Raw genomic sequence first — 14,896 nt, forward strand, 5'->3', positions numbered from 1 at the left:
TGGGAAAGTGGTAGATGTCCCAAATCCTTGGGCCTCTGCTCCTACGTGGGAGACCTGGAGGAAGCTCCTGCCTCCTGGCTTTGGATTGGCATAGCTCCAGCCGTTGTGGCCATCTGGGGAGTGAACCAGATGATGGAAGACCTCTCTCTCTCTTTGTCTCTACCTTTCTCTGTAACTCTGTCTTTCAAATAAATGAAGTAAATCTCAAAAGAAAAAAAGAAAGAAAGAAAGAAAAAGATTCCCCTGGATGCCTCCATCCCATATGAGAGTGCCTGGGTTTCAGTTCTAACTCTGCTTCTGATCCCAGCTTCCTACATTTGCACCCTGGGGAAAAGCAGGTGATGGCTCAAGTACTTGGGTACTTGAGACAGATGCAGACACTTGGGTACAGAGAGACAGACACAGACAGAAAGAGACATTCCATCAGCTAGTTCAGTCAACAACTGTTGGCAACAGTCAGACCTGAGCCAGGCTGCAGCCAGGAGCAGGGAACTTAATCCAGATCTCCCATCCATTGTTTCACTCCCCAGATGCCTGCAACAGCCAGGGCTGGGCCATGCTAAAACATGGAGCCAGGAACTCCATGGAACTCCAGGAACTCCATGATCTCTCTCCCATATGGGTGGCAGGGAACAAACACTGAAGCCATCATTTTCTGCCTCCCAGTATTCCTCCTAGCAGGAACACTACCTCAGAAGTTGAGTAGCTGGGATACAATCCAGCACTCCAATGCACGCATCCCAAGAAGTAGCTTAATCCACTGCATCACAATGCCCACTCTGGATTTCAAAACTTTTGCAGTAAAATGAACTTTTTTTTAAAAAAAGGCTTGATTTATTTATTTGAAAGGCAGAGTTTCAGAGAGGCAGAGTCAGAGGCATAGAGAGAGAGACAGAGAGAGAGAGAGAGAGGTCTTCCATCTGCTGGGTCACTCCCCAAATGGTCACAACAGCGCTATCTGGGCCAATCCGAACCCAGGAGCCAGAAGCTGATTCTGGGTCTCTCATGTGGGTGCAGGGGCCCAAGAATTTGGGCCATCTTCCACTGCTTTCCCAGGCCATAGCAGAGAGCTGCATCAGAAGTGGAGCAGCTGGGACTCCAACCAACGCCCATATGGGATGCCAGCACTGCAGGCAGCTTTACCTGCTACACTACAGCGTTGGCCCCAAAATGAACTGATCTTTTAATTCTATTTTCTAAAACCTTGTTGAAGTTCCTTGTACTTTGGAAGTAAATGGATTGAACTCGGAGATCAAAAGCAGTTCTTGAGAGAAAGGATTAAACAATAACTCAAATATATTCTAACTACAAGAGACTTACTTTAGATACAGACACAAATTGTTTGAAAGCAAATGGGTGAAAAAATGATATTCCAACCAAAGCATAAAGAGAAGAGTAGGGCTTGCTATACTAACTTCAGACAAAACAGACTTGAAATCAGAAAAGTAGTCCGGCCCCGTGGCTCCATAGTCTAATCCTCTGCCTGAGGCACCGGCACACTGGGTTCTAGTCCCCATCGGGGCGCTGGATTGTGCCCTGGTTGCCCCTCTTCCAGTCCAGCTCTCTGCTGTGGCCCAGGAGTGCAGTGGAGTACAGCCCAAGTGCTTGGGCCCTGCACCCGCATGGGAGACCAGGAGAAGCACCTGGTCCTGGCTTCAGATCCGCATGGAGCACCAGCTGCAGCGTCTACTGGGGTGTGAACAAACGGCAAAGGAATACCTTTCTCTCTGTCTCTCTGTCTCTCTCACTGTCCACTCTGCCTGTCAAAAAAAAAAAAAGAACTAAATCAGAAAAAGTATACAGAAGACGAAAAAGAGATCAAAATAAATGAAATAATGTTTCAGAACAGAAAAAGACAAAACAAATAGAATTTACTTCCTTAATATTAGAGCATCAAAATACATGAAGCAAAAACTAGCAAAATGGAAGTGAGAAATCGTTCTACAATAATCAGTAGAGACTTCATTAGTTCACTCTTAGTAATGATAGGACAAGCAGACAGAAGGTAAGTAAAACACAGAGGACCTCAACAGCACAATAAACCCACTAGGCAAATAACATACACAGATCACTCCACGCAACAACAGCAGACCTCCTCAAGGCTACTCTCAATAGACTTTTTTTTTTTAAGATTTATTTTATTTATTTGAAAGGCAGAGTTGCAAAAAGAGAGAGAGAAATACAAAGACAGAGAGATCTTCTATCTGCTGGTTCAATCCTCAAATGGCTACAACAGCCATGGCTGAGCCAGGATGAAGCCAGGAGCCAGGAATTTCTTCCAGGTCTTCTCCGTGGGTGCAGGAGTCCATTGTCATTTCCAGATCCAGAGCAGGGTGCCGCACTGCTCCCTGTCTCCTCCAATCCACGAGAACTTCTCTGTGCTGCCCTGAGTACTTGTGAAGAGGACTGCTCAGGTGTTTGCTAGAATGTTCTCCACTTGCCTGTGTCATGGACACGTGGAGGCTATGGATGTGGAGGAAGAATCCGCAGAGGCAGCGTGTCCTAGCAGGAGGGCATCACATGAACATGACTCGTGGAACAACTTCACAGCAACTCTGACTTTGTCTTTGTCTTTGTCTTTGTCTTTGTCTTGACTGTTTTCCCCTCATAGTGGGAACGAGGCAACTCATTGCACTGCTAACAACTCTGGGAGAACTTGGAGCACGGCAAATGTTTTCCCTCGACCTGTTGAGGATGCATAGCTCCAGGATGCCCAAGCAAGATAAGGAAGCAGAACATATGAGATGAATACGCTCCTGGGTGGGGCACAGGCAAACACTGCCATGGTGCCCAGGAGAGCAGGAGCCCAGAGAAAGGCAGCATCAGGAAAAGTCCCCAGGTGAGGGAGATGGCGAATGGCTGCTACACCTGTGCCTGTGTTGTTGATCAGCGGCAACACAGTATTCCATTTCAACAGAAAGGATCGTTAGAAAGGCTCCTCTAGGAGATCAGAAATACACTTCCAGGGGCAGGCACTGTGGCACAGAGGGTTAAGCCACTGCCTGCAGGGCCGGCATCCCATTTGGGCTCAGGTCAGAGTCCTGGCTGCTCCACTTCCAACCCAGCTCTCTGCTATGGCCTGGGAATGCAGTGGAGGATGGCCCAGGTCCTTGGGTCCCTGCATCCGCATAGGAAACCAGGAGAAAGCTCCTGGCTTCTGATCGGCGCAGCTCTGGCTGTTGTGGCCAACGGGGAGTGAACCAGTGGATGGAAGACCCCCCTCTCTCTCTCTCTGCCTCTCCTTCTTTCTCTGTGTAACTCTGAGTTTCACGTAAATAAATCTTAAAAAAATTATCACTCTCTAAATATGATCAGAGTCGGTGAACTCAGGGGGCTTCCATAGTGTGGGGAGCAACCGGACTAGACTAAGTTACTGGAATTAAGACTTATTCTATGCATCTGCTCTCCTACAATATGGCGCTGGGAGAGGAGAAAACAGCTTCTACCCAGCTGCCTCCAGTTCAACCAATAAACTGTAGGACTTGCTCCTGATTGGAGGAGAGCGGCGTGCTCGGCGTGTGGGCAGCCGAGTTAGGATTGGCGGAGGAGGACTATAAAGGAGGAGAGAGACGGCATGCACCAGGAACATCTAAGGGGAACATCTAAGGGGAACACCTGTGCAGCCCCCGAGAGAGCCGGCCGGCGGTGTGCCGCTCCCCTGCGGAAGTGGGGAATGTGGCCAGGGGGAACTGCCCCTTCCACGGAAGTGGAAGGGACAGTAGCCAACCCGGGAAGAACCAGCAGCAAACCCGGGGAGGGCCGAGCAGACGAAAGAACAGCGCAGGGTCCTGTGTCGTTCCTCCACGAAGACGGGGAGTGACACCATAGCCTTGCCAGCTCATGACAAGAGCCTAGGGTGATTACTGATGCCGTAAACAAGAGTGTCAATTTGTTAAGTCAACAAGAGGAGTCACTGTGCACTTACTCCTCATGTAGGATCTTTGGCCTTAGTGTGCCGTACATTGAGATTTAATGCTATAACTAGTACTCAAACAGTATTTTTCACTTTATGTTTCTGTGTGGGAGCAAACTGTTGAAATCTTTACTTAATGTATGCTAACCTGATCTTCTGTATATAAAGAGAATTGAAAATGAATCTTGATGTGAATGGAAGGGGAGAGGGAGTGGGAAAGGGGAGGGTTGCGGGTAGGAGGGACATTATGGGCGGGAAGCCATTGTAATCTATAAGCTGTACTTTGGAAATTTATATTCATTAAATAAAAGTTAAAAAAAAGGAAAAAAATTATCAGTCTTGCTCTGGGGCAGAGTTCCACGAAGCCATCCTCAGACACACAGTGGCAGCACTCCTTCAGAGCTTATTAGGTTCAAATTCTCCCTGCCCAGACCACACCCCTGAGGCACAAATTCCAAGGTGGGACCTAGGGGTTTTGACATTAATAAGCTCTCCAGGTGACACTGACAAACACTGAAGCAAATGCAGGGATGCACTATTTTAGAGCAATCATTTTTTTTCAAGCATTTATTCATTTATTTGTAAGTCAGAGAGAGATTTTCCATCTGCTGGTTCACTCTCCCAGATGGCTGAAATGGCCAGGGCTGGGCCAAGCCAAAGCCAGGAGCTTCTTCCAGGTCTCCTACATGGGTGGCAGGAGCCCAGACAACTTGGGCCATCTTTTGCTGTTTTTTCCAGGCTATTAGCACAGAGCTGCATCAGAAGTGGAGAAGTCAGGACACCATTCAGCACCCCTATGGGATGTTGGTCCCGAAGGTGGCGACTTTACCTGCTACACCATGATGCAGGCTCCTAGAGCAATTAGTTTAAGTCTGGGATAGACTTACCCTCTCACTTTGAGCATTATGAAGAACACATAGACAAGAATACATGGGTTTAAATCCTTTGAAGATTGATTTTGCTTGACAACTGTGAATTTCCCTTTCTCCTCCTCGTTGAATTTTACATTTTTGGAGCTCAAGATAAACAATAGTTATGCATTATCTGAAGATTGCATTAGCCAAAACCCTACAGTCAGTGATCGATTTAAGTAACAGAATTATCATTTCAGAATAATACAATCATTATTAATAATGGGAATCTGGCAGAAAACTCTGACTTGATCCAGGACTTGTAGTGCAATAACTTGACAGGTTCACAAAATTTTTGGTTTTGTCTGAAATTTACAAGTACAACATGAGGTTATTAAAAGTATGTTTCAATTGAATTGCACACCTGTGTTTCCACTTAGAATAATTTGATCTTCTGTATCTGAAGGTAATTGAAAATGAAACTCAGTGAAGGGTGGGATGGCACAGGGAGTGGGAGAGGGGAGGGCCCTGGGAGGGAGGGAGTTTGGGGGGGAAGCCACAACAATACAAAAGTTGCACTTTGTAAAATCACATTTATTAAATAAAAAAGAATGTTTAAAAATAAGTCTAAATATAAAATTATATAACTCAGGTAATTTTAAAGAAATTAGGTATTTCACTTTAAAAACTTGTTGCAGGTCAGTTTATTGAGAAAACTGTATGCTGTATGTTAATTCTATTCACTTGATGACCTTGCATGATGTGAACTGGGACTCCAAAGGTCACAGCTGAGAAGTTTCTAAAATCACTTCCCCATATTTGACAGGAACACAAGAATCAAATATCAAGAAATGTTCAGGAAATTCTGAAAATTGCCTCTTCTTATTTTTTCAAAAAGTGGTGATCAACGATCAGGAAGGAAACAGCTTGGAGAAAGGATGAAAATGATACATGTGCTAAACAAAATACAAATTTTGAAAATTTCCAATAAAACAATCTTTGGACCAAAACTATGTCGATACTTTTCCTTCCATTCTGGCCAACTTCAGCCCAAGGCTTCTGAGCTGCAGACATGTTGCATTCCAGCCTTTTCCATCTTCAGCTCTTCACGGTTAAACGTAATGCACTCTTTCGCTTCTGTGGCCTCATCTAAAACTTGATTTTCTTTGGTGGAGGGCTTCGCACTGACGCCGGCTCCAGGGCGCAAAGTCCGCGTCGCTATCTGCCTTGGTTCTGCGGCGTGGCGGCGTGGAGAAGGCCCAGTGGAGCTGACAGCTTGGTTAACCGCCAGTGGCGCTTTGTCTTGGGCACTTTGCCGCCGAGCATGGGCTGCTGTCCCACGATTAACAAATGGCTTCTTTCGCTGTAACATGGCTGAGCCAGTGTTCAAGACATGGGCCCCGTTTTCTGTGAAGCATCTTTGAAGTAGCCTGGTCCTGGGCCGCGGACGAGGGGCTATGCCGGGCGCAGTACTGAGGGCCCCGCGGTGCCCCGAGGCGGTCCCGCAGGCCAGGGTCATTGGGTTGGAGGCACCAGCCAGCCTTAGGCGATAACGTTTTTAAATCCAGCACCAGGCCCACGGGGAGGCCGCAGTGCTGCTGTCTGTCCCTACCCCGTTCCCCCCGCCCTCCCCAACCGTGATTCCTTTAAGTTAGCCATTTTATTTCAACAAAACCCAGAGCCTTGCTTGAATTAGCGTGACATGGCTGTCTGTCTATTCCTTATGGTGGTAAAATCCGGAAATCAGCCATTTTTCAAACTCCTCTCTAAGCAGTCTTTCAGAGGTTTTCTTTGCTTGTTTATTATTTATTTTTTATTTTTTGACAGGTAGAGTGGACAGTGAGAGAGAGAGACAGAGAGAAAGGTCTTCCTTTTCCTTTTTGCCGTTGGTTCACTCTCCAATGGCCACCGCGGCCGTTGCACTGCGGCCAGCGTACCGCATTGATCCGATGGCAGGAGCCAGGTGCTTCTCCTGGTCTCCCATGGGGTGCAAGGCCCAAGCACTTGGACCATCCTCCACTGCACTCCCGGGCCATAGCAGAGAGCTGGCCTGGAAGAGGGGCAACCGGGACAGAATCTGGCAACCCGCCCAGAACTAGAACCCAGTGTGCTGGAGCTGTTAGGTGGAGGATTAGCCTATTGAGCTGTGGCGCCGGCCGGCTGCTTCACTTCTGATCTAGCTCCCTCCTCTTGGGCCCCTGCACCCACGGGAGGCCTGGAAGAAGCTCCAGGCGCCTGGCTTGGGCCTGGCTCAGTGCTGGAGGTTGTGGACACTTGGGGAGTGAGCCAGTGCTTGGAAGATCACCGCTCTCTCTCTATCCCTCTCTAACTCTGATTTTCAAATAAATGAATATTTTTTTAAACAGGATCCTAGTACTCAAGAGTTTTTGGGTTTTTTTTTTTTTTTTTTGGAAACCTTTTATATGCATGTGCCATTTGGTGAAGCAGGTTAAGCCATTGCTTAGCATAGATGCCAATTCTAGTCCCAGCTGCTCCACTTCCCATCCAGCTCCCTACTAACACACCTGGGAAAACAGCAGAGGATGGCTCAAGTGCTTGGGCCCCCGTGCCCATGTGGGAGACCCAGATGAAGCTCCGGGCTCCTGGCTCCAGATCAGCACAGTGCCTGCTGTCTCAGCAACTTGGGGAGTGAACCAGCAAATGAAAGACCTTTCTCTTCGTCTCTCCTTCTCTCTATATAACTCTTTCAAATGAAGAAAGATACATTTTCCTTCCTTTCTTACAGATTTATTTATTTATTTGAAAGAGTTACAGAGAGAAAGAGAGAGATCTTCCAATGCTGGTTCACTCCCCAAATTGCCGCAGTGGCCAAGATGGGTCAGGCCGAAGAGAGAATCTTCTTCCAGGTCTCCCACGCGGGTGCAGGGTCCAAACACGTGGGCCATCTTCCACTGCTTTCCCTAGGCCCTTAGTAGGGAACTGGAGTGGAAGTAGAGTAACCGGGACCTGAACTCACGGGTATATGGAATGCAGGTGTCTGTGGCGGCAGCTGTACACACTGCACCCCAGCGCCGCCTCGGCATTGCATTTCTTAGGGTGACCTGACGAACCCACAGGATCCGACGCACAAAGTAATTTTGGTTAAGTCTGCCGCGGTCAAGGTGGTGAGATCCACTGTCACTGAAGGGTTGATTGGTTTCAGAGGCTGTGGCCTTGAGCGTGGTTAATTAAGGATCAGATCATAGTAAGAGAAAACGCTTGAGGTCAGCTGTGGGCTCTCTGATTTCCTGGTAAACCTTGTTTGCCAATCTTCGGTTCCGGAGCGCGTGATGACTGCCACAACAAAACCCACTCCTGGGGCTGCAATGGGAGACTCACGGTGGGCGGTGGGGGAGGGGCCGGAGCTCAAGGCCAGAGGTCAAGGCCAGGTAGATCTGCTTTGGCAAGTGACTTAATCACCAATCCAGTGTCAGCTGGAAACTGAGCAGAAGCGAGGCGGGAGCACAGGGCTCCGCCCCTGGGAGGCGTAGCCGGGGCCAGGAGCCAATCTGGAGCAGGTGTGCACACGGCCCGCCCCGCTAGTGCTATAAAAGGAGGGCCGCACCTCCTGCTGCTGACCGGGTCAGTTCTGGCTGCCTCGGTGGGTGGTCCGCTCCTGCTTCTCCAGCCTGCCCTGCTGTGTTTCTGCCACAGAGCGCACTGTTTGCTCCAGGGGCTCTTTCTGCGTCCACTATGGTGAGTCTGCGTCCACACTCGCCAGCCCAGGGTTCTAGCGTCACGGTGGGGAGGGGACTGGAAACGCTGCGGCGGGCGTGTGGGGGGCCCAGCAGTGCAACGCTGCCTACGAAGTTGGGGGTCCTGCAGGGCGCTCGATTCGCGTCAGGCTCTCGGGCCATCCTTTCTGGGCACTTGCACGTACCGGTCCCGCCGAGGGCACACCTTCCTCCAGGCGAAGGCGGGCCAGCTGAGGGCAGTGGGGCTGGCGTCCCCTGGCTGCGGGGCCGGGGCCTGGCTGCTCGGCAGGAGTCCCCAGGCCACGCCTCGGCCCTGGGCTTCAGTGCGCTCTGCTGTGGACGGTGGAAGGACACTTCCAAGCCAGCTGCCTGCCGTGACTATTCCGTGAGGCCTGGCGGCGTGGGAGGCTGCTGGGTTAAGACACCCTTACTCAGGAGGCGCGGCAGTGACTGGGGAGGCAGCGACGGGAAAGCCTTTTGTTGTGGTTCCTCGGCTTTTTCTCTATTTTCCTCTTCTTTTTCCTTCTTTCCTGGCTCCCTTTCTTCTTTCCATTTGAAAGACAGGTACAGAGAGAGAGGGCGGGACAAAGACCTTCCGTCTGCTGGTTCACTCCCCAGATGGCCCTGTTGGCTCCATCCAGGGCTCCCACATGGGTGCAAGGGCCCAAGGACTTGGATCACCTTCCGCTGCCTTCGCCGGCTCATGAGCAGGGAGCTGGAGCGCTGGTGGCATTAGTTAGGTTGTTGATGTAGGAGTTGTCTTGCTTTTATTTATTTATTTATTTATTTTTGACAGGCAGATTGGACAGTGAGACAGAGAGACACAGAGAGAAAGGTCTTCCTTTGCCGTTGTTTCACCCTCCAATGGCTACCGCGGCTGGCGCGCTGCGGCCAGCCCACCACACTGATCCGATGGCAGGAGCCAGGTACTTATCCTGGTCTCCCATGGGGTGCAGGGCCCAAGTACTTGGCCATCCTCCACTGCACTCCCTGGACACAGCAGAGAGCTGGCCTGGAAGAGGGGCAACCAGGACAGAATCTGGCACCCTGACCGGAACTAGAACCCAGTGTGCCAGCACTGCAAGGCAGAGGATTAGCCTAGTGAGCCGTGTCGCAGGTCGCCTTTATTTTGTTTATAGCTAGACATTTCCCTCTGGCGCAGCTTTTGTTGTATTCCATAATATTCGGCATGACGGGTTGTGGTTTCATTCACCGCTTAAGTTTTTTCCAAATTCTTGTGATTTCATCTTGCATTCATTACTTTGCATAAGAGGGTGCTCTTTATTTTTTTTTATTAAATAAAACTCTGTATTAAGAGTTTTATTTTAATTGGCTTATAGATAAGAGTGTCCGTAAATTTAAGCTGCTAAAATTAATCAAAGATACGTTTTAATTCGTGGGACCTGAATCTCGGTATCATATGTTTTAAACTTGCTAGTAGGAAGAAATTAAAAACATTTTATGTGTGTGTGCTTAAGTTGACTGGTTCAACAAACTACACCATGTTAGATATTTAAGAGGTGTTTCCAAATACATGATTCTTAAAATTTATAGATGGCATTGGACCTTCTGGTAAATGTTTTCTTAAGTTGTTATCTAATGGTTGAAACTGTATGCTAAGTTTTCATGTGATATTGCTATTGTCAGCAAGCGATCTAGGACTTGCTCCCTCATTTCTCTATTCTAAGCCCCACTTGTTCTTTCATTTCTCTATTCTCTTCAAGGTAGGAAACTAATTCTATTATGAAGGAATCTTTAGGACGAACAATTTAATCTTTAGACCTTATAAAAGAGATGGCTAGCATTTTTCTGTAATAGCATAGCCAAAATAAGAGCTTAAATGATCATTTCCTAGCTAGTTTTACTTCGCCATCAGTGAAGTAAACAGTGAGTAGATAATACCTCCCTTTCAGACCAGAGGGAAAGAAAGTTTTAAAGTGAGAATATAATTTTGCTCATGAGCATCATCTACCTTAGGAAAACTACTACAGAACATGCCTGTGACTTGTAGTTTAGGCCACCAAAGATTAGAGATGGGCCTTGGGCACTCCCTTGACTTGCATCCTCTGGTCTGCTTTAACAAAACCCAGGAGGATAAGAAAGCCAGGCATCAGAAGCAATGGGTGGCAGGCCTATTAATGGCTGTTCTGTACAGTGATCTGCCCTCAAGGAGACCCACCAGGCCAGTCCACTGCAGTGGCTTTCAATGGGGTAAGCCTGGGCTGCAGCAGAAGTCAGCTTGTGAAGAGCCCTGGCAGCTCTGCCAAGAGTTGGATCACTGAAATTGACCTGCCCTGGAGTCGAAGGACACCCAGGTCAGAGCCACAGATCTTATTGGCTCTAAGCTGAAAAGCCCTTCACTCAGCCCAGCTTCCAAAGTGACCACCGCAGCTGAGGGGACGGCCAAGTAGGGTCAGCAACATTGCAGGCAGAACTGTAGATTTCCTGTTGGAGATGCCACCTGCCTTTACCTGGCCAGCTCTCCTCCCAGGCCAGCTAAGTAATGAAAGTCAACAGAGTGCCTTCCCCTAGGAGGTTCACACCTCCCTTAGGATGTCCCCATGTGGAGAGATTGATAGGTCTGGGCCTCTTAACTTCCAAGGCCTAAAGCCCACCAGATTACTCTCAAGCCCCTTCTGTCAGGTTCTAGTTCCTCTCAATCAGAAAACTTAATTGTCGCCTAGACAGCACCTTTCCTAGCTCCTCTAATAATGAGTCTGTCCTTTGTTCTAGACCCTGTCTAGCGCACTTGGGCCTCATTTCTTTGTAATCATAACCTCTACTCTACCACCGATGGCTCTACTCCCAACCTGTGTGTACTGATGGTCCTCTTCCCCACTTAATGCTGTATAATTGTTGAAAACCTCTCTACATTCAAACCCCTCTACCTACAAAAGATGAGTGACTTTTCTCCCAGTCTTGGCTGGAATCAGCTTTCCGGTCTGTTGGGTGTTCCCCAATAAACCTTTCCCTTAAAAAAAAAAAAGAGAGAGAGGGAGGTGCCTTTCTCTGAATGGAGGAGAGAACTTCCACTTTGACTATGAGCTTGTCTAAATATGATCAGAGTCGGTTAACTCGGAAGGCTTCCAAAGACTTGGCAACTCATGACGGGAGCTTAGGGTGGTTACTGGCACCATAAACTAGAGTGTCAATTTGTTGGATCAACAGCAGGAGTCACTGTGTGCTTGCTCCTCATGTGGGATCTCTGTCCTTAATGTGCTATACATTGTGATTTCATGCTATAACTAGTAGTCAAACAGTATATTTCACTTTGTGTTTCTGTGTGGGTGCAAACTATTGAAATCTTTACTTAATATATACTAAATTGATTTTCTGTATATAAAGAGAATTGAAAATGAATCTTGATGTGAATGGATGGAGGAGAGGGAGTGGGAAAGGATAGGGTTGTAGGTGGGAAGGAAGTTATGGGGGAGGGGAAGCCATTGTAATCCATAAGCTGTACTTTGGAAATTTATATTCATTAAATAAAAGTTAAAAAAAAAGGCCCCAAGAATGTGCTCTTTAATTTCCAGAGACTTGTGAATTTTCCAGCTTTATTTGCCTGTTGGAGTTCCAGCTGTCCACTTCCGGTCTAGCTCCCTGCTGATGGCCTGGGAAAGCCTCAGAATGATGGCTCTTCTACGTGGACCACTGCTGCCCATGTGGGAGACCAGGATGGTGTTCCTGGCTCCTGGCGTCTACCTGGCCTAGCCCTGGCTGGTGCAACCATGTAAGGTATGGGAGATTATCTCTCTTTGTTCTGTTCTACCTTTGTTTTTTTTTTAACTTTTATTTAATGAATATAAATTTTCAAACTACAGCTTATGGATTACAATGGCTTCCCCCCCATAATGTCCCTCCCACCCGCAACCCTCCCCTTTCCCAATCCCTCTCCCCTTCCATTCACATCAAGATTCATTTTCAATTCTCTTTATATACAGAAGATCAGTTTAGCATACATTAAGTAAAGATTTCAACAGTTTGCTCCCACACAGAAACATAAAATGAAAAATAATAGATGATTTTTTAAATGATGATGAAATCAGATCAGACCTATTGTCATATTTAATCCCAGTGAGAGTCAAGTTGGGAATTGATAATTTCTTTCTTCTTTAGGTTAGAAAAAGATATTCCATGCTAACAGAAACCAAAAAAAGGCAGGCGTAGCCATATTAATATCAGACAAAATAAACTTTAATACAAAAACTGTTAAGAGAGACAAAGAGGGGCACTATATAATGATTAAGGGTTCAATTCAACAGCAAGATGTAACTATTATAAATGTATACGCACCTAATTACAGGGCACCGGTCGATTTAAAAGATATGTTAAGGGACTTAAAGGGAGACTTAGATTCTAATACAATAGTACTGGGGGACTTCAATACTCCACTCTCAGAAATAGACAGATCATCCGGACAGAAGATCAACAAGGAAACAGCAGATTTAATCGACACTATTGCCCAAATGGATCTAACAGATATCTACAGAACTTTCAATCCTACATCTAAAGACTTCACATTCTTCTCAGCAGTGCATGCAACCTTCTCTAGGATTGACCACATACTAGACCATAAAGCAAGTCTCAGCAAATTTCAAAGAATTAGAATCATACCATGCAGCTTCTCAGACCACAGCAGAATGAAGCTGGAAATTAGCAACTCAGGAAACCTAGAAAGTATGCAAACACATGGAGACCGAACAACATGCTCCTGAATGAACACTGGGTCATTTAGAAATCAAGAGAAATCAAAAACTTTCTGGAAGTAAATGAGGACAAAAACACAACATATCAAAACTTACAGGATACAGCAAAAGCAGTATTGAGAGGCAAGTTTATAGCAATATGTGCCTATATCAATAACTTGGAAAGGTACCAAATAAATGAGCTTTCAGCGCATCTCAATGACCTAGAAAAACTGCAGCAACCAAACCCAAATCTAGTAGAAGAGAAATAATTAAAATCAGAGAAGAAATTAACAGGATTAAATCCAAAAAAGCATTACAAAAAATCAGCCAAGCGAGAAGCTGGTTTTTTGAAAAAATAAACAAAATTGACACCCCATTGGCCCAACTAACTAAAAAAAGAAAAGACCCAAATCAATAAAATCAGAGATGAAAAACGAAACGTAACAACAGACACCACAGAAATAAAAAGAATCATCAGAAATCACTACAAGGACTTGTATGCCAGCAAACCAGAAAATCGATCAGAAATGGATAGATTCCTGGACACATGCAATCTACCAAAATTGAACCATGAAGACATAGAAAGCCTAAATAGACCCATAACTGAAACAGAAATGGAAACCGTAATAAAGGCCCTCCCAATAAAGAAAAGCCCAGGACCAGATGGATTCACTGCTGAATTCTACCAGACATTTAAAGAAGAACTAATCCCATTTCTTCTCAAACTATTCAGAACAATCAAAAAAGAGGGAATCCTCCCAAATTCTTTCTATGAAGCCAGCATCACCTTAATCCCTAAGCCAGAGAAAGATGCAGCACTGAAAGAAAATTACAGACCAATATCCCTGATGAACATAGACACAAAAATCCTCAATAAAATTCTCGCCAATAGAATACAACAACACATCAGAAAAATCATCCACCCAGACCAAGTGGGATTTATCCCTGGTATGCAGGGATGGTTCAACATTCGCAAATCAATCAATGTGATTCACCACATTAACAGACTGCAAAAGAAAAACCATATGATTATCTCAATTGAGGCAGAGAAAGCATTCGATAAAATTCAACACCCTTTCATGATGAAAACTCTAAGCAAATTGGGTATAGAAGGAACATTCCTCAATACAATCAAAGCAATTGATGAAAAACCCACAGCCAGCATCCTATTGAATGGGGAAAAGTTGGAAGCATTTCCACTGAGATCTGGCCCCAGACAGGGATGCCCACTCTCACCACTGCTATTTAACATGGTTCTGGAAGTTTTAGCCAGAGCCATCAGACAAGAAAAAGAAATTAAAGGAATACAAATTGAGAAGGAAGAAGTCAAACTATCCCTCTTCACAGACGATATGATTCTTTACGTAGAGGATCCAAAGAACTCTACTAAGAGACTATTGGAACTCATAGAGGAGTTTGGCAAAGTGGCAGGATATAAAATCAATGCACAAAAATCAACAGCCTTTGTATACACAAGCAGTGCCATGGCTGAGAAAGAACTGCTAAGATCAATCCCATTCACAATAGCTACAAAAACAATCAAATACCTTGGAATAAACTTAACCAAGGACGTTCAAGATCTCTACGATGAGAATTACAAAATCTTAAAGAAAGAAATAGAAGAGGATACCAAAAAGTGGAAAAATCTTCCATGCTCATGGATTGGAAGAATCAACATCATCAAAATGTCCATTCGCCCAAAAGCCATTTATAGATTCAATGCGATACCAATCAAGATACCAAAGACAT

General features: G+C 46.1%; 1 long non-coding RNA gene across 4 annotated transcripts in view; it reads left to right on the top strand.

The window, feature by feature from the left end:
* The first annotated feature begins 8,313 nt into the window (after positions 1–8,313).
* The window catches only part of LOC149125735 (uncharacterized), a 34,511-nt gene continuing 27,928 nt past the window's right edge, over positions 8,314–14,896 (top strand). For all 4 annotated transcript variants that reach the window (XR_016237380.1, XR_016237378.1, XR_016237381.1 and 1 more), the window contains exons 1-2: positions 8,314–8,460; positions 11,993–12,194. This is a non-coding gene — a long non-coding RNA (uncharacterized LOC149125735). The remainder of the gene's footprint in view (positions 8,461–11,992; positions 12,195–14,896) is intronic.

The sequence above is a fragment of the Oryctolagus cuniculus genome, chromosome 7 (genome assembly GCF_051225735.1).
Source record: "Oryctolagus cuniculus isolate XC-2025 breed Fujian yellow rabbit chromosome 7, ASM5122573v1, whole genome shotgun sequence".
Taxonomy (NCBI): Eukaryota; Metazoa; Chordata; class Mammalia; order Lagomorpha; family Leporidae; genus Oryctolagus; species Oryctolagus cuniculus.